Source organism: Panthera uncia, chromosome B4 (genome assembly GCF_023721935.1).
Source record: "Panthera uncia isolate 11264 chromosome B4, Puncia_PCG_1.0, whole genome shotgun sequence".
In the NCBI taxonomy this organism is placed as follows: Eukaryota; Metazoa; Chordata; class Mammalia; order Carnivora; family Felidae; genus Panthera; species Panthera uncia.
Genome location: NC_064809.1, coordinates 40,237,817 through 40,257,537, shown reverse-complemented (window position 1 = coordinate 40,257,537; position 19,721 = coordinate 40,237,817). Strand labels below are relative to the sequence as shown.

Here is a 19,721-nt window from a genome sequence, read left to right as displayed (position 1 = left end):
TCAACACACACACACACACACACACACACACACACACCAAAAACCAAAGTTTTGGTATGTTGTGTTTTTTTTTTTTTGAAGTTTACTTGTCTACTGAGAGAGAGAGAGAGAGAGAGAGAGAGAGAGAATGAGCAGGGGAGGGTCAGAGAGAGGGAGAGGGAGAGAGGGAGAGAATCCCAAGCAGGCTCTGCACTGTCAGCACAAAGCCTGATGTGGAGTCGTGAACCATGGGATCATGACCTGAGCCAAAACTAAGAGTCAGACGCTTAACCAACTGAGCCACCCAGCCGCCCCTGTTGTGTTTTTATTTGCGTTTGTGTCTAAGTATTTTCTAATTGCACTCGTGATTTCTTTTTTGATCTATTTGTTGTTTAATGGTGTATTGCTTAATTTCCATAATTTTGTGAATTTTTCAGTTTTCCTTTTGTTATTAATTTCTAACTTCATCTCATTATAGTCAGAAAAGATAATTTGTATGATATCTACCTTTTAAAATCTATTGAGACTGGGGCACCTGGGTGACTCAGTTCGTTGAGCATCCGACTTCAGCTCAGGTCATGATCTCACAGTCTGTGAGTTTGAGCCCCACGTCAGGCTCTGTGCTGACAGCTCAGAGCCTGGAGCCTGCTTCGGATTCTGGGTATTCCTCTTTCTCTGCCCCTCCCCCACCTACACTCTGTCTCTGTCTCTGTCTCTGTCTCTCTCAAAAATAAATAAACATTAAAAAAATTTTTAAAAATCTATTGAGACTTAATGCGTAACCTAATATATGGTCTATCCTGGAGAATGCTCCATGTACACTTGAGAAGAATGTGTATGCTATTGTTATTGGGTAGGGTGTTCTATACATATCTGTTAGTTCTAGTTGGTTTATTGTGTTGTGTAAATCTCTGCTTCCTTACTCTCTGGTTGTTCTACCCATTACTGTCAGTGGGATTTTGAAGTCTCCAACTATCATTGTAGAACGGTCTATTTCTCCCTTCAGTTCTGTCAGTTTTTGCTTCTTATATTTTGATCGTCTGTCATTAGGTGTATAAATGTTTATAATTGTCATATCTTCTTGAAATATTGAACTTTTTATTAATATATATTAAACTTTGTCTTTTGTAACCTTTTTTTGGCTAAAAGTCTGTTTTGTCTGATGTTAGCATAGCCATTCTTGTTCTCTTTTGGTTACTTATTTGCATGAAATATCTTTTTCCATTCTTTCACTTTCAATCTGTTTGTGTGTTTGGATCTCAAGTGATTCTGTTATAGACAACATTGAGTAGGATCATGTATTTTCATCCATTCTGCCAATCTCTGTCTTTTCATTGGAGACTTTAATCCATTTACTTTTAAAGTAATTACTCATAAGGAGGGGTTTCTTTTGTCATTGCCCTATATGCTTTCTATATGCCTTATAGCTTTTTTGTACCTTATTTCCTGAATTTTTCTTTTTTTGTGCTTAGTTGATTAAAAAAAATTTTTTTTTAATGTTCATTTATTTCCAAGAGAGAGAGACAGACAGAGCACAGTGGGGAGAGGAGCAGAGAGAGAGGGAGACACAGAATCAGAAGCAGGCTCCGGGATCTGAGCTGTCAGCAAAGAGCCTGATGCAGGGCTTGAACCCACAAACCACAAGATCATGACCTGAGCCAAAGTCGGATGCTTAACCAACTGAGCCACCCGTGCGCCCATATGCTTAGTTGATTTTTATACAGTGAAATATTTAGTGAAATGATGAAATACTGTGGTGAAATGAAGCTTGTATTTAACATCCTAAAGTTATAACACTTTGGTTTGAACTTATACCATTTTAAATAGCACACAAAAACTCTACTCCTTTACAGCTCATCTCCGTCCCCTTTCAGTTGTTGTTGTCACTTTTTATACATTGTGTACCCCAAAACATAAACTAATCTTTATTTTAAGTTTATTTATTTATTTTGGGGCTCGGACTCATGAGCCATAGTCAGATGCTTAACCGACTAAGCCACCCAGGTGCCCCTAAACTAGTAATTTTTTTAACTGCATTAGTTTCTTATATTATGAAGAAAACAATATTTATTTATTTATTTATTTATTTATTTATTTATTTATTTATGTTTTCATTTATTTTTGAGACAGAGACAGAGCATGAGCAGGGGAGGGGCAGAGAGAGAGGGAGACACAGAATCTGAAGCAGGCTCCAGGCTCTGAGATGTCAGCACAGAGCCTGATGCGGGGCTCAAACTCATGGACTGTGAGATCATGACCTGAGCTGAAGTCAGATGCTTAACCGACTGAGCCACCCAGGTGCCCCTAGAAAACAATATTTAAAGTCACAAACCAGAAGTTAAAGTAATACTAGCCTTTCCACTAATAGTTGCTTTTTTCTTTAAATGTATTGATCTCTTAAATTAAAACAAAAAGTGAAGCTATGGACCACTCTTATAATACTAACTTTTATAATTGCCCATGTATTTACCCTTATTGAGATCTTCATTTCTCTACACAGCTTTGAGTTTCTGTCTAGTGTCCTTTCATTTCACCTTGCTGGACTCCCTGTCTTTCAGGGCAGGTCTAGTGGTCATGAAGCCCCTCAGCTTTTGTTTACCTAGGAATGTCTTAATTTCTCTCTTACTTTTGAAGGATAGTTTTGTTGGATATAGTATTCTTTGTTGATTTTTTTTTTCTTTTAGTACTTTGAAGGTATTGGCCCATTGCCTTCTGGCCTCCAAAGTTTCTGATGAGAAATCTGCTGATAATTTCATTGAGCACCCCCTTTATGGGATGATTTGCTTCTCTCTCACTGCTTTCAAGATTCTTTTTGTTTTTGCTTTTTAAAAGTTTGATTATATGTGTCCTGGTATGGGTCTCTTTGAATTTATCTTACTTGGAGTTCACTGAGCTTCTTGGATGCTGATATTTATGTCTTTCATCAAATTTGGGAAGTTTTCAGCCATTATTTCCTTAAATATTCTTTCTTCCCCTTTCTCTCTCCCCCTTGGCCTTCTGGACCGCTTTGATGCATATGTTGATCCTCTTGTTGTTGTCCTACAGGACATCATTTTTTCCCCCTATTCCTCAGACCTGATAATTTCTATTGCTTTATCTTCAAGTTCATGGATTCTTTTTTCTGCCTACTCAGATCTGCCTTTGAATCCCTCTAGTGACATTTTCATTTCAGTTATTGTACTTTTCAGCTCCAGAATTTCTTCATGGTTTCTTTTCAAGTTTTCTATCTCTTTGTTGAAATTTCCATTTTATTCAACACTATGTTTTCTTGACTTTCTCCACATCTTCCATTAGTTCTTTGAGCATTTTATCTTCCATTATGTCTTTTTCAGAGATATTTTCTGTTGATCAATTTTTTTGGAATGGGCTATACTTTGCTGTGTCTTTATATGTCTTGTGATTTTTTTTTGGTTGAACATTGGACATATGAATCTAATAATGTGGTTAACTCTGGAAATCAGATTCTCTCCTTTCCTCAGGGTCTTTTTTTTTTTATTGTTGTTAGCTTTCTCTGCACTGAGTATCAGCCTGAGATATAAACTTAAAGTTTTCTCAGATCTTTTCTGAGCCTTTCCCTGGGCATACATTGTCACTTTCCAGTTTTCCCCAAATATGCAGTTGTTTTTAAATGTGCTAGTTGTTAGTGTCTGGCTCCTGAAAGGGGAAAAAAGTGAAAAATTAAGGCAGGAAGGGCACTAGCCTTTTAAGTCCCCTTGACAAAATTTCATCCACAGAGGTAGCACCTTGCAACAACTGGGGGAGTTGCACAAACAGAGCCTCCTGCCTCTTTATCTGCACCTCTCTGACCAGAAGCAGCAGTTAGCTATCAGAGCATAGATTGCTGATATTTATAAGATGGTGTCTTTTTTGCCTGGCCCATCTCCCCCAAGCTGTGTGCAACCTGCTCCAAGAACATGTGCACAGCTGCCTGTCATGTGGCTGGGGACAGGGAATGGATAGTTGCTACTGTGATAGTAGCTGAAATTGACCAAAATTAACCATAATTTACCATCCAAGTCTTTCCCTGGAAGTTGAAGGCCTTCAACAGACTCCAAAACAGCTACATGAGACAGATTCTGCCAGTGCAGATGTTGTCTAGGAGAGGAGCCAGGTTTCTGGTGCTTCCTATGCTACCATCTCCCTAGAATCCCTCCAATAATCTTCACTTTTTTAACATTAACATTTGATTAACTTAAACTGAACAGTCTAAATTCCATGAACAATTTCACTTACAACTATAGCCCACTGAATGTTTTAAATATTTTAAATTACATATCTAAATCTCAAATATCTGGTTTTCTTTTTGAGTGCTTAGATGCATGACTGGATAAGCGTATTGACCCTACAAGAAAAAACTTCCTAAATACTTAAATGGTTTTTGTAAGTCTAATAAATGTTTAGGCATAGTGAATCATAAGTTCCCTCAAACATGGTAATTCTGTTTATAGTAACGCCTTTTACATGCTTGAACTTAGAATCACTAATCGAAAATCAGTACACGTTTTTTTTTATTTCAGATTTTTATTATCACTTACAAATTGTATTTTCTCCTCTGATTCTTTCCATTTATTTGTTTGTTTGTTTTTTATTTATTTATTTTGAAGTATAATTGACATACAACATTATTAGGTATTTCAGGTGTACAACATAGGATTCAACCTTTGTATATATTATGGAATGATCACTTCAATAAATCTCCTTACCATCTGTCGCCATATAAAATTAATACAATATTATTCATTATATTTCTTATGTTTTACATCATGTCCCAATGACTTAGTTTAAAACTGAAAGTTTGTACTTCTTGGCCCCCTTCACCCATTTTGTTCTCCCCCCCAACCCTCTCCCCACTGGCCACCACCCATCTGTTCTCTGTAACAATGAGTCTGGGTTTTGTTTTGTTCTGTTAGTTTTGTTTTTTAGATTCTACATATCAATTCCACGTTTTTAATAAAATAATGAGGCTAATCTTATAACACTACTATGTTAAATTCTTTTAAGCATTACCAAAGCTTTAAAAAATTTTTTTTAAATGTTTTTATTTATTTTTGAGACAGAGAGAGACAGAGCATGAGCAGGGGAGGGGCAGAGAAAGAGGGAGACATAGAATCGGAAGCAGGCTCCAGGCTCTGATCTGTCAGCACAGAGCCTGATGCGGGGCTCGAACTCACAGACTGTGAGATCATGACCTGAGCCGAGGTTGGACGTTCAACCGACTGAGCCACCCAGGTGCCCCAAGCATTACCAAAGCTTTAAATACAAAATATACATAGATTTTTCCCAATGATTCAAACTTATTTGAAACTTAGCATGAGTTTGATTTGCTGCATCACTTTTGATTTTTAAGAAAATTTTTTTTAATGTTTATTTTTGAGAGAGAGAGAGAGAGAGACAGAACATGAGTTAGGGAGGGGCAGAGAGAGAGGGAGACACAGAATCCAAAGCAGGCTCCAGGCTCTCAGCTGTCAGCACAGAGCCCGACGTGGGGTTCGAACTCTCGAGCTGTGAGATGGTGACCTGAGCCAAAGTCCACTGCCCAACCGACTGAGCCACCCAGGAGCCCCACTTTTGATTTGTATCAGTGAAGGTTTGTCCTGAGAAGAAAAACCACTATGGGTGACATGGAATAAGGAACTGGTGACGGATCTATGGATGTCTGTTACCTCTGCATCTGTGGTGGGCCTGAAATCGTCACAGGTCAGTGGGGAAGAAATACTGGATGTGAAGTTGGGGAGGGCAAGGGCCAAGTGGAATCTGTATCTGTCCCTCACCACCCCAACCCTGATGGTCTGGGATGTCTGCACAGGGACCTGGTGATGCATACATGGAGTTAGAACCTGAAAGAAGTTAAATGGAAGAGATCTGACAGGAGCTGGAGGCCCTGTGGGACTGGCTGCTACCCATGCCCACAAAGTGAACCAGAAGAGTAGCAACGAGATACATAAGCTGCAGCAGTCCTAGCACTCCAAGCTGACCTTTACAGCATCATGGCTGCTGCTTCAATTCTGCCTTTCTGCCTTTCCGACCTCATGCACGGTTGTCTTGTGGCCAATTCTAACCTTGAGTCATCCAAAAAATATGGCTTCATCATAGCTAAGCTGACATAGCACAAAGCCACCTTGTTAGTTCCAAACCTTCTTGGAGTTCAAAGGACATCTCTCCACTTAAGGCAGCAGTTTTCCTATCTCCCGTGGATGATGTATGACCATGATCTGTGATTACTATCTCAAGATGGCTAAAGTTGTCTATTTGCCAGAGACTTGAGGTTAGGATGCCAGACCTAGGGCTTGCAAACGATCTAGGTGAGTCTTCTCGACTTAAATGTTTTCAACTCCATTTATAAATGTAATATTTTTGATTTTGTCTAAGCTCATACTCTTCGGATGGGCTTAGATTTGCTTCCTGTCTTCTGTATCCAAACTGCACCCTCACTAGAGTACATGGCAGTGTGGGATCCCCACTCAAGCTGCAGCTACTCTTGGTAACTCTTCCCTTTGGCCTAAGTAAATATTGATCCTTTCCTTATTCTTGTCTGAGTGGGTCACTACTATAGAGATGTTTGAATGACATCCCATCTGCATAACCTACAGGGCTGGGTTCATAACCTGGAAATCATACTAAGGACTTCAAGCACTGGGTTCGGATCCTTCGGAGCCCCAGGAGTGACTCCAGGCAGGACATGGAGAGCAGAAGTGTGTGCACTATGTATATCCAGGACCAGGATCTTCATCGGGGTCACCTCTAGGGAAGGGACTGAAGTCAGCAAGAACCACACACAGACTTTGCATTAAAAAGAACAACAAGGTCCCCTGCAAGACATTGGGTGTGGGTAGAAGGGCTTTGTCGACCAACTGTATAACCAGGAGCTCAAGTTTTGGCTCAGTGCCTGGGGAACTGCTCTTGAGTCCTACTGAGCCAAGAAAAGATGCTTGTTGCCCCATCTGTCTGGGCTTTGAGTGCCACCTTGTGGTGGAATAGTGATTCTGATCTTCAGAGGGTCCCATGCCCTCACAGGAACCCAATCTTCTGGCCCCAAGGCCATTACTATTAAAACACAAGGGCGGAGGTGTCAGTCATTTGACATCTCCCCCAAAGCTTTTCTGTGTCTGCGGTGCAGGCTGGGTTTCAGTGAGTCCTAGGGATTTGGGGAAGCCCCTAAGTGAAGTCAACTGATAAGAGGGGAGGGACTTAGTTCCAAAGACTCCAGTCTGTAGTTGTTAAGGATTCTGTCTTTAATAAAATTCCAAAGAATGTGCCAGAGTATTATGTGATCTTAAAAGCCCCTGTACTTTCCAGCCTATTTTAGCCCAGGCTGCAGACCAGTGGCTCTTAGCTCTTTTGGGGTCAAGGGGGCTCCTCTGAGGATCTGAAGAAAGAGGTGGATCTTCCTTCAGAAAATGCACAAGCATACAATATTGTGAATAGAATTTCAGGGAGTTAGTGAACCCTTTGGGATCCAGGAATGCCTACGGTTTGTAAAACCTCTACTCTAGACGGCTGCCTCTGTTAGTATTTCAGAGGCTTTATGCCCTCAAATGATGTGCTGTCCTTCAGAGATTAACAATGTCCACGTAAGGATGAGACATCTGGAGACAGAGAAAGGACATGGTAAAATTTCTTCTCACAAGAGAAGTAACATCATTAGCTTCAAGATGTATAAGGAGCTGTCTTGTGTTGAGAAACAGATGTTCCTTTTGTGAAAATGTCTGAGAAAGACAAGTGACAGAAATAGATGATTTACATAATGAGGTAAAAGGCAAACCACTTTCTGGAAGGGTTTCCTAAGGCAATTCTTTTTTTTTTTTTTCCTTCTAATGTTTATTTAATTATTTTGAGAGGCTCCTGGGTGGCTCAGTCAGTTGTGTCCAACTTCGACTCAGGTCATTATCTCCCAGTTCAGGGTTCAAGTCCTGCGTCGGGCTCTGTGGTGACAGCCCAGGGCCAGGAGCCCGCTTCAGATTCTGTGTCTCCCTCTCTCCCTGCTCTTCCCCTACTCTCTTCCTCTCTCTCTCAAAAAGAAATAAACATTAAGAAATTAATTATTTTGAGAGAGAGACAGAGAGAGAGACAGAGAGAGAGAGAGAGAGAGGGGGACCACGTAGGGGAGGGGCAGAGAGAAAGGGAGAGAGAGAATCCTAAGCAGGCTCCACACTGTCAGCACGGAGCCCCACGTGGGACTTGAACTCACGAACCATGAGATCGTGACCTGAGCCAACATCAAGAGGGGGATGCTTAACCGACTGAGCCACACAGGTGCCCTGGAAAAGAGGATTTTAGAGTTGGCAGGAACTTCAGGCATCTGTTATTCTGATCCCTTTATTCTCAGACAAGCAACATGAGGACCAGAGATATAAAATGTCATTCATTCATTTATTCATTCATTCAAGCTTATTAATCACTTCCTGTGTGTCAGGAATTGGACTTTGCATGAGGAATAAAAGAGGAAAAACACTGAGGATAATCTACTGGGTTAGAGAGGTATATAGGTAAATGGCCATAATCCAATAAGATTAATCATTTTAATGGAGGCTATTCAAAAAGCAGAGGAAGCTTACCAAAACAACAACAACAACAACAACAACAACAAATCCAACACATCTGCTACAGTAAGATGACTTTACAGAGGAGGTAGCATTTGAATTTACAACTCGATGGATGAATGGAGGTTTGCTAGGTGGCCTAGCTGTGTTTGTTCCAAGCTTCAGCAATGGTATCCAGGTTGGTCAATGCAATATGGTGCCAGGCCAAGGGAGGAGGGAGGCCTAAAATCCAGCCTGCACTCCACTGAGAGGAAAAGACGTCTTTTTTTATTTTGCACAAAGGCACAGTATGGGCCTCCAGTTCTGCGATGCAGGCGAAGGCATAGAAATGTAGAAGAGCAGGCGTGTCTTGAGAACGATTAGTTCTGCGAAGCATTGGCTCAGCATTGCTAGTGTAAAAGTATAGAGTGAGAGGTGATGAGACCTGACAGGTAACGAGGGCTTTGTCCAGGACCATAGCTTGGAGTAGGACCGCTGGGAATGAGACCTGGGCGTCTTCCTTCCAGACCATTGACCTTTCTGCAGCACCAAATTGTCTCTGCTTAGACTGTGAGCTCTGGGCTGGGTGCTGGTGAACACACAGTGAGGAAGACACACAGGCCTTGACTGCGGGGTTTGCAATCCGGGAAGAGGGCAAGATCTTCGAAGAATAGGAACAGTGAAATGTGATAAGGAGCAAACAGGAGAAGAAGGAGCACAGGACACAGACTCAGGACCCAGAAGCGCTTTGCCTCAGGCCACAGACCAGGCCCTGAGGAGGATTCAAGGTCAGGGCTGTCTGACTTCAAAGCCTTAAAAATGCCCACGCTCTTTAACTCAGCAACTCCAGTGCTAGGAATCTATCCTAAGGAGACAAATGAAGATGTGTTCAACATATAAGGATGTTCTGTGAAAATTTTTTTATAACAACAAAACATTAACAAAAGGACAAAATCTAAATGTCCAACAATAAGAGATTGGGTAAGTGTATTGTATTAAAAACGATAGACTATCAGGGCCTCTGGGTGGCTCAGTCGGTTGAGTGTCCAACTCTTGATTTCAGCTCAGGTCATGATCCCAGGGTCATGGGATCAAGTGTCGCATTGGGCTCACACTGAGCATGGAGACTGCTTAGGATTCTCTCTTTCTCCCTTTCTACCCTTCTCCCCTCCTCATGTGCGCTCTTTCTCTGTAATTAAAATATTAATAATAATAAGTAATAGAATATAAAATAGCTATTAAAATTATGTTTTAAAAACTATATTAATAAGGAAAACGGCTCAGTACTTTATTGAATGAAATGAGCAGATTTAGCTACATACTGCATGATATTGTTTTTATAAAAGAGACTGAGGAATTTATACCTGGTAGGGCAGAGTAGTGATTAACTTAAAGAGATGTGATGATGGGTGACTTTTATTTTATATATATTTTGCTAACCTGAATCTTCCGAGTTTTTCCTAAAATGAATATGTCTCACTTATGCAACAACAACACATAAAGTTATAACAGAGTATTTTACAAAGAGTTTCGATCTCCTCCCTGGTAAGATGGGGGTATCTGTTAGGATTAGATACGATAAAGCATTTAACATTCAGCACAGGGCTTGGCATACAGTTATGCGTCATTAAATGTTAACCACTACAGCATTAACTACCACTGCTACTCAAATTACTAGTCCTGTTATGGCAATAGAACTACCCCCACACCAAGACTATCACTACAACTACTGCTGCTGGTTCTGATTCAGGGCCAGGACTTGAAAGGACTGGCTGGAGCTGTGATTTTGGTTTTCAGGACACAGTCCAAGTAAGAGGCTTTGCTTCAGTAGCAAATTTGGGATGCGAGGCAGAGTCAGAGACTAGAAAATGAAGTAGAGACTCAGTTCTCAGTCCAGCTCCCGGCCTTGGTGATGTCAAGTTCAGTGCCAGAGTGCTGGGTTGGAGCTGCAGGTGTGCTAGGTGAAGGCCTGGGCGTGGGAGGAGGGGCTGCAGAGGCTGGGGGCTCCTTGGAGAGCCTCACTGAGCCTATGATTGTCATGAAGGCCCAGTCATGCTTGCCTTTGTCCGTACTGCTCGAACACACAGCAACTGAGAATCCTGCTCTCTCGTGAGCCCACCCGGTAGAGCTCTTGCCTACCAAAACAGATCCCCTTTGATACTTTGTACCACTTCCCCCCAAGCTGTTACCCAGCTAGGGGTTCTCTTTCCAAAGCCAGGCCTTATCCAATCTTAGCACTGCTTCCCAAGTCTGCAACGGTTGGTGGTGGTCTCTGGACCATGTTCCTCTTCCAAAATTGTCTCCCACTATGAAGTATCAGACTGCCCCACAGCATCTTAGCCTATGCCAGCTAAATCCAACCACTTCTGGCTATTTAATTGATTTGTTAGCAGTAGGATCCCTACAACTTAATGCCCCAATGATGATGATTATGCATTCTTTGTCTTTGATAGCATTTTCTTTCTTTTTTTCAATGTTTATTTATTTTTGAGATATATATATAGAGAGAAAAAGTATGAGTGGGAGAGGGGCAGAGAGAGAGAGAGAGAGAGGGATACACAGAATCGGAAGCAGGATCCAGGCTCTGAGCTATCAGCACAGAGCCCCACGTGGGGCTCGAACCCACGAATCGTGAGATCATGATCTGAGCCGAAGTCGAATGCTTATCCAACTGAGCCACCCTGATGCCACTTTGATAGCATTTTCTGAGAACACATGCAGTGTGGCAGGATGCAGAGGCATCTGAAAAGAGCTTGATTTTTTGTTTGTTTTAAAGAAGTTGACGCTTATTTTGAGGTGTAATGCATGTGCAATAAAACACATAACTATTAAGTGTGCAGTTTGATGAATCTTGACAGTTACATACACACATATTATACCATTCTAATCAAGTTATGGAATATTTCCATTGCCCTGGGAAGTTTTTGTGTGCCCGTTTCCAGCGTGCCTCCCCCACCCCATGAAATACAACCATTGTTCTAATTTTTATCACCATAGATTAGTTTCGCTGTTTCTAGAATTTCATGTAAACGGAATTGTTATTTTTGTTTAACTTCTTTTTTTAAATATATATTTTTTAATTTTTTAATTTACTTTGAGACAGAGAGAGAGACAGCAAGTGAGCAGGGGAGGGGCAGAGAGAGAGAGGGAGAACGAGAATCCCAAGCAGGCTCCTCGCTCTCAGCACAGAGCCTGATGTGGGGCTCCAACTCACGAATAGTGAGTTCATGACCTGAGCTGAAACCACCAGTCGGACGCTTAATCGACTGAGCCACCCAGGCGCCCCTTGTCTTAACTTCTTTTGCCCAACATGACGTTTCTGAGATTCGTCCCGTGTTGCTGCCTATACCCATTTCTTTTTGTTAAGTGTATTCTACCATGTGAGTATATGACAATTTGTTTATCCGTTCACTTGTTGGTGGAAATGTGGGTGGTTTTCAGTTTTTGGCTAATCGTGTCGAAGCTCCTGCGAACATTCCTGTCAAAGTGTTTGGGACACATGTTATTATTTTTCTTAAATAAATACTTAGGAGTGGAATTGCTTGGCCATAGGGTAGGTGTATAGTTAGCCTTCTAAGAGACTCCCAGAGAGTTTGCCAAAGTAGTTGTAACATTTCAGACTTGCACCAGTGATTTATGAGCTTTCCAGTTCTTCTATGCTAGGGTTTGTGGTTGTCAGCCTTTACGATTTTAGCCAGGCTGTTTTATTAACCATGTGTTTTTATTTATTTTTAGCCATGTGTTTTTCATTTTTTTATTTTTTAACATTGATTGAGAGAGAAAGAGAGTGGGGGAGGGACAGACACAAACATACACACACACACACACACACACACACGCACAGAATCCGAAGCAGGCTCGTCTTTGAACTGTCAGCACAAAGCCTGATGTGGGCTTGAACCCACGAACTGTGAGACCATGACCTGAGCTGAAGTGGGATGCTTAATGGACTGAGCCACCCATGGCTCCCCTAGCCATGTGTTTCATTAATGCAGCACTGCCCTTAGACAGAAGCAAGGCTGTCCAGGGTCCCCATCTCAGGGGGCCCTGTGCTTTGGATTGCCTTTCTCATGAATTTTAAGTCCCCCTCCTGTGCCTTGGACCAGTGAGCCTGGCAGTGCCATCTTGGGGGGGGGGCGGGGATGCCTCCAGACTAGACCTGGTCCTGTATGGATCCCTGCCACCAGAACAGTGCTGATACACTGGTTTAGAGTGACTGTCGAATTGGATATGTTCAGGCCTCTGGGACATTAATATGGCTCACTGCCAACCTTTGGGGCTTGAGTGTTTTGTGTGGGCCTGTGGGTAGTCTCTCCTCTGTTCACATTGCTACCATGGTGCTGCTTCCATTCTATAATGCTCAAAAGGGCAGAGGCATGGGCAGGCATCCTACCCTAGGTCACCCCCCACCCCCCGTACTCCAAGGAAAGTCAACCCAACCCCTCTGTAGGCTCTGAACTATGGGGTCCTCTCTTGCCTGCGGCCAATATGGACATGTGTGCTTTTGGCTCAGTCTTTTTTTTTTTTTTTTAACAGTTTTGAGATATAATTCACTATCATACAGTTCACCTATTTGAACTGTGCGAGTCAATGGTGTTTAGCATATTCCCAGAGTTGTGCAACCATCACTATAATTTTAGAGCATTTTTGTCACCCCCCCCTCAGAGAGACTGGGTGGCCATTAGCAGTCACTCCCTATTTTCCCCATCTCCCCAGCCCTAGGCAACCATTAATCTACTTTCTGTCTCTATGGCTTTGCCTATTGTGGGTATTTCATACAAATGGAGTCATATGATATGTGGTCCTTTGTGACTGGCTTCTCTGATTCAGTGTAATGCTTCTGAGGTTTATCCATGTTGTACCATACCATATATTAGTACTCCATTCCTTTTCATTGCCAAACAATGTCCCATTGTATGACTATACCACATAAAATTAAAAAAAAAAGTTTTTTGAGATATATTAATATACCATACAATTCACTTATTTGGCATGTATAATTCAGTAGGTTTTACTACATTCACAGTGTATGCAACCATCACGGCAGTCAGTTTTAGAACATTTTCATTATTGCGCCCCCAAAAATGCCCACACTCCTTAACCATCTCCCCTCATTTTCCCTCAAACCCTCCCAGCCCTAAGCCATAGCCAGTCTACTTCCTGTTTCTATGGATTTGCTTACTCTCAATATTTCATATGCATGGAATCTTACAATATGTAGTCCTGTAACTGTAGTCCTCTTTGACTCAGCATCATGTTTTCTTGGTTTATTCATATTGTACTTCATTCTTTCGTATTGCTAAGTAATATTCCATTGCCTGGCTAAACCACATTTTATTTACTTATGTATCAGTTGATGGACATTTAGATTGCTTCATCTTTTGGGCTGTTATGAGTAATGCTGTTATCAACATTCGTGTCCAGTTGTACAACTTTTTTGTGCATGGACATATGTTTTTATTTCTCTTGGGTGTAGACCTAGAAGCAGGATTATTGGGTCATGTGGTAATTTTATGTTTAACCTTTTTAAGAGCTGTTAGACTGTTTTCCAGAGTAACTGCATTTTACATTCTCACTAGCAGTACACATGAACACTAGTTAGTATCTGCCTTTTTATTTAAAAAAAAAAATTTTTTTTAACGTTTATTTTTCAGACAGAGACACAGCATGAACGGGGGAGGGGCAGAGAGAGAGGGAAACACAGAATCTGAAGCCATCAGCCCAGAGCCTGACGCGGGGCTCGAACCCGCGGACCGCGAGATCATGACCTGAGCAAAGTCGGACGCTTAACCGACTGAGCCACCCAGGCGCCCCAGTATCTGCCTTTTTAAAAAACGTTTCATTTAAGTAATCTCTACAGCCCACATGGGGCTTGAACTCACAACCCTGAGATTAAAAGTCACAGGTTCTTCTGACAGAGCCAGCCAGGTACCCCTATTACCTGTCTTTTTAAAATTATAGCCATTCTAGCCGGTGGTATCTCACTGTGTTTTTTTTTTTTTTTAATGTTTATGTATTTTTGAGAAACAGAGAGACTGAGCAGGCGAGGGGCAGAGAGAGGAAGACACAGAATCCGAAGCAGGCTCCAGGCTCTGAGCTGTCAGCACAGAGCCCGACATGGGGCTTAGACTCACAGACCACGAGATCATCACCTGAGCTGAAGTCGGATGCCCAACTGACTGAGCCACCCAGGTGCCCCTCCTTTACCCATTTTTGAACTGGGTTGTTTACTTTTTTTTTTTTTTAATTGTGTCATAGGAATCCTTCATGTATTCTAAATACATAAAGATGTATGATAAAGATGTATCAGATGTATGATTTTCAAATGTACGCTCCCATTCTGTGCGTCGTCTTTTCACTTTCTTGATGGTGTCTTTTGAAGCACAAAGTTTTTAATCTGTTTTTATTTTTTTAAAGTTTTTAATTTTGATGAAGTCCAGTTTATGCTTTTTTCTTTTGTTACTTGTGGTTTTATTGTCATGTCTAAAAAAACCATTGCCTAATCAAAAGGGTTAAAATAGATTATACCCATATTCCTTCTCAGAGTTTTATAGTTTTATCTCTTGCATTTAGGTATTTTATCCAGTTTGAGTTAATTTAAAAAATATTTTTTAGCATTTATTTATTTTTGAGAGACAGAGAGAGACAGAGCACGAGCAGGGGAGGGGCAGAGAGGGAGACACAGAATCTGAAGCAGGCTCCGGCTCTGAGTGGTCAGAGCCTGCCCAATGCGGGGCTGAGGTCACATACCGTGAGATCATGACCTGAGCTGAAGTTGGAGGCTCAGCTGACTGAGCCACCCAGACACCCCACCCACTTTGAGTTAATTTTTATACACAGAGTGAGATGGGGTCAAACTCCATTCTTTTGCATGTAGATATCCAGGTGTCCCAGCACCATTTGTTGAAAAGACTATTTTTTTCCCATTTGAATTATTTTGGGACCCATGTCTGTCCTGTTAGTCTTAGACTATGCTTGATGAGGGATGGACAGTTCTCATGTGATTGGTTCCTTGGAGCATCACGCCGTAGTTTAGGAGTGAGCTAAGGATTTAAAAACATTTTTTAAATGTTTATTTATTTATTTTGAGAAAGAGAGGCAGAGAGAGAGGGAGAGAGAGAATCCCAAGCAGGCCCTGCATTGTCAGCGCAGAGCCCGATGTGGGTCTTGAACCCACAAACCATGAGATCATGACGTGAGCCGAAACCAAGAGTTGGATGGTTAACTGACTGAGCCACCCAGGCTCTTCAGTCAGCTAAGGATTTGAAGGAGCTTGCTGATTTGGGGGCTCTCTTCTTGTTCCTTCTTTTCTGAGATTGCCTTCAATTTCCAGCTCAACTGACGGTGCCAAAGTCAGACTCATTAACAAGAGTGCCAATTTCTCTTGAGCTCTATCCACCCACCTCCCCCATGCACATCATAAAAACCTCCAAAGTCAGATAAATATGGAACTCAGTATGTTTTCCTTTTTAAAAAATTTTTTTAAATGTTTATCTTTTTTTTGAGACAGAGACAGACAGAGCGTGAGCGGGAGAGGAGCAGAGAGAGAGAGGGAGACACAGAATCTGAAACAGTCTCCAGGCTCTGAGCTGTCAGCACAGAGCCTGACGTGGGGCTCGAACTCAGACTGCAAGATCATGACCTGAGCCGAAGTCGGACGCTCAACCGACGGAGCCACCCAGGTGCCCCTGTTTTCCTTTTTTTTTAAGCGCTAAATCTCTTTCAGTTTCTATCCTTTTGGTCACTCTCTGACGTCTTCAAACAACTGTTTTTTATATTTTGTTATAAACACATATACAGTAGTCCTCCCTTATCTGTTGGGGATGTCTGAGAACACAGTGCTGAACCTATATATATACTACGTTTTTCTCTATACATACATACCTATAATAAAGTTTAGTTTATAAATTAAGCACAGTAAGAGATTAATAGCAATCACTAATAGTAAAATAGAACAATTATAACAATCTACTGTAATAAAAGATGTGAACATGGTCTCTTTATTTCTTTCTCGCTCTCTCCCATCCCCGCTCACAACACAAAATGTGTTGTGATGATGTGAGATGATGAAATGCCTCCAGGATGTGATGAAGTGACATGAATGGCATAAGCACTGCAATGTAGCGTTAGGCTACCTTCTGAGCATACATCAAAAAAGGATCATCTATTTTCGGACTGTGGTTGACCACAGGTAATGAAACCACAGAGACTGAAACTGTGGATAAGGGAGGGACTACTGTATATATATATTCCAATACAAGCTTCTCTGACATTATCAGAACAGTTTGATCTTTAATCTCGTTGTCAGATTTCAGCTAGTCTGTGTAGAAGAGTATTGAAGGACCTGTGGTTTTCTGGGCTAGGAAGTTCAAGATTTTGGCAGAGCCTAAATCTTAAAGGGAAATCAGCTCATTCACTCATCCTTCTAACACTCAGTAGGTTCACTAAAGCATGTGTTAGATATTAGGCGTTATGCTAGTAGGAGGAAATGTCTGACACCTGATTCCTATCTTTAAGTTTACGGCCTAGTGAACAGACATTGGTGTAGTGTTTAACAGTTTACACAGCACACATTCTGTCACATTTAATATCACTACAACTCTGTTATTCCCCCCCTCCCCGCCCCCACAGATATGGAAACTCTTTGACCACAACCTCCAGTTCTTACTAAATCACTCCCACTATGCCTGGTCTGCACTCAGGACCCCCAGTGTACTGTCTCTCCACTTGATTTTCAGCCATTAGCTCCTTCCACTTTGACTTCCCTGTCCATCTGAGATCCTACAGGCTACCACTATTTCTGTTGCTCTTTTGTTGATATTATAAAATCCTCTGTCTCTCTGACCTTTAATCACATCTGTGTGGGATACACCCCAATCCTGGATGGACTTCTGTATGCATATAACCGGGTCTCTCTGAGTACCCCTGGGCAGTCTCACATGTCAGCATAGATTGGTACTTCAAGTTTATGGTCACCAACTGTACCCTCAACACTGCCTGGTGATACTGCTCCGTCCTTGTAACTAACATGCCCTTCCCCTCCAGGCAATGGCTACTCACGCTCCCTCCATTCAACCTTCCAAGCCCTATCTCATCCTCCTGTTGTCAACAGCTGACCATCTTTACCAAAAAACTAAACACCACCAAATTTACAGACACACACACATTTACACATATCCTCATTCCCTGTCCTCCTCTACATTGGACGAAGTTCCCTCCTCCTATCAATTCCTCCACATGCACTCTGAACCCCACTTCTTGCAGCCTGGTCAGAAATCTTATGATATTGATTATTCCCTCCCTCTTGATATTTCAACATCTTCTCCACACTAACTCCTTCTCCAAACCTTGTAAGTATGCCCAAATTTTTCCCCATCCTAAAAAAATACCTTCCACTCAATGTTGTTAATATATCAGTACTCCCCAGCTTGATCTGTAGACTCAACACAATCTCAACTGGAATCCCAGCAAGTTATTTTGTGTATATTGACAAACCAATCTAAAGTTTAGAAAGACCCAGAAGAGCCAACTCTGGATTGGAGAAGGATAAAGTCAAAAGACTGACACTACCAGTTTCAAGACTTACCACAAAGCTTCAGTACTCAAGACAGTATGAGATGGTGAAAGAATAAACAGAAAGATAAATGGAACAGAATAGAAAGCCAAAAGTAGACCCACACAAATAGAATCAACTGATCTTTGGCAAAGGAACAAAGGCAATCAATGGAGAAAAGATAGTCTTTTCAACAAATGTAACAATAGACATGCAAAAAAAAAAAAAAAAAGTCTACAACAGACCTTCTACTTTTCACAAAAATTAACTTAAAATGGATCATAGACCTAGATGTAAAATGCAAAACTATAAAACTTCTAGAAGATAATATAACAGAAAATCTAGGAGACCTTGAGCTTGGCAAAGACTTTTTCATTTATTTATTTTTTAAAGTTTATTTATTTTATTTTATTTTATTTTATTTTATTTTATTTTATTTATTTTTAACCTTTTATTTATTTTTGAGACAGGGAGAGACAGAGCATGAACAGGGGAGGGTCAGAGAGAGGGAGACACAGAATCTGAAACAGGCTCCAGGCTCTGAGCTGTCAGCACAGAGCCCGACGCGGGGCTCGAACCCACGGACCGCGAGATCATGACCTGAGCTGAAGTCGGCCGCTTAACCGACTGAGCCACCCAGGCGCCCCTAAAGTTTATTTATTTTTGAAAGAGAGAGAGAGAGGACAGAGAGAGAAAGAGCTCAAGCAAGTGGGGGAGGGGCAGAGAGAAGGAGAGAGAGAATCCCAAGCAGGCTTTGCGTTATCAGTTCGGAGCCCCACATCGGGGGCTCATGAACTCATGAGATCATGACCTGAGCCGAGATCGAGAATCAGACACTAAACTGACTGAGCCACCCAGGTGCCCCTTGGCAATGACTTTTTAAATACAATAGCAAAAGTAGTATCTGTGAAAGAAAAAAATTGATAAATAAGACTCCATTAAAATGAAAAACTTCTGTTCTGTGAAAGACATTATTAAGAGAATGAGAAGACAAGCCACAGACTGGGGAAATATTGGCAAGATGCAAGACTAATAAAGAACTCATGTTAAAAATATACAAAGAGCTCTTCAAACTCAACAATATGAAAATAAGCAACTCAACTTATTTTTTTTTTTAAAGTAATCTCTACACCCCACATGGGGCTCGAACTCATGACCTCAAGATCAAGAGTCGCATGTTCCACCAACTGAGCCAGACCGGTGCCCCAGCAATACAATTTAAAATGGACCCCCCAAATGGGCAAAAAGCTCTGAACAGATACCTCACCAAAGAAGATATACAGACGGCAAATAAGCATAGGAAAGATGCTCCATATTATATGTCATTAGGGAATTGCAAATTAAAACAAGATACTACTTCACATCAATTAAAATGGCTAAAATCCCAAACACCAATAGCTGGTAAGTGTACGGAACAACTGGAGCTCTCGTTCACTGCTGATGGAAAGACAAAATGGCATAACCAATTTGGAAGACAGTTTGGTAATTTCTTGCAAAGCTAAACATAGTCTTATCATATGACCTGGCGATTGCATACTTTGGTATTTATCCAAATGAGTTGAAATCTTACGTCTGCACAAAAACCTGCACATGTATGTTTTAGCAGTTGTATTCATAATTGCCCAAACTTAGAAGTAACCAAGACATTCTTCTAGAGTGTCTTCTAGACA

General features: G+C 41.4%; 1 long non-coding RNA gene across 4 annotated transcripts in view; it reads left to right on the top strand.

The window, feature by feature from the left end:
• Positions 1-19,225, top strand: part of LOC125918776 (uncharacterized) — a 27,880-nt gene extending 8,655 nt beyond the window's left edge. For 2 of the 4 annotated variants that reach the window (XR_007456581.1, XR_007456583.1), the window contains exons 3-4: positions 16,009-16,689; positions 19,172-19,225. This is a non-coding gene — a long non-coding RNA (uncharacterized LOC125918776). Of the gene's footprint in view, positions 1-9,686; positions 14,691-16,008; positions 16,690-19,171 lie in introns of those variants that run through there. The other 2 variants (XR_007456584.1, XR_007456582.1) reach the window with 2 other exon arrangements.
• Positions 19,226-19,721: the final 496 nt, after the last annotated feature.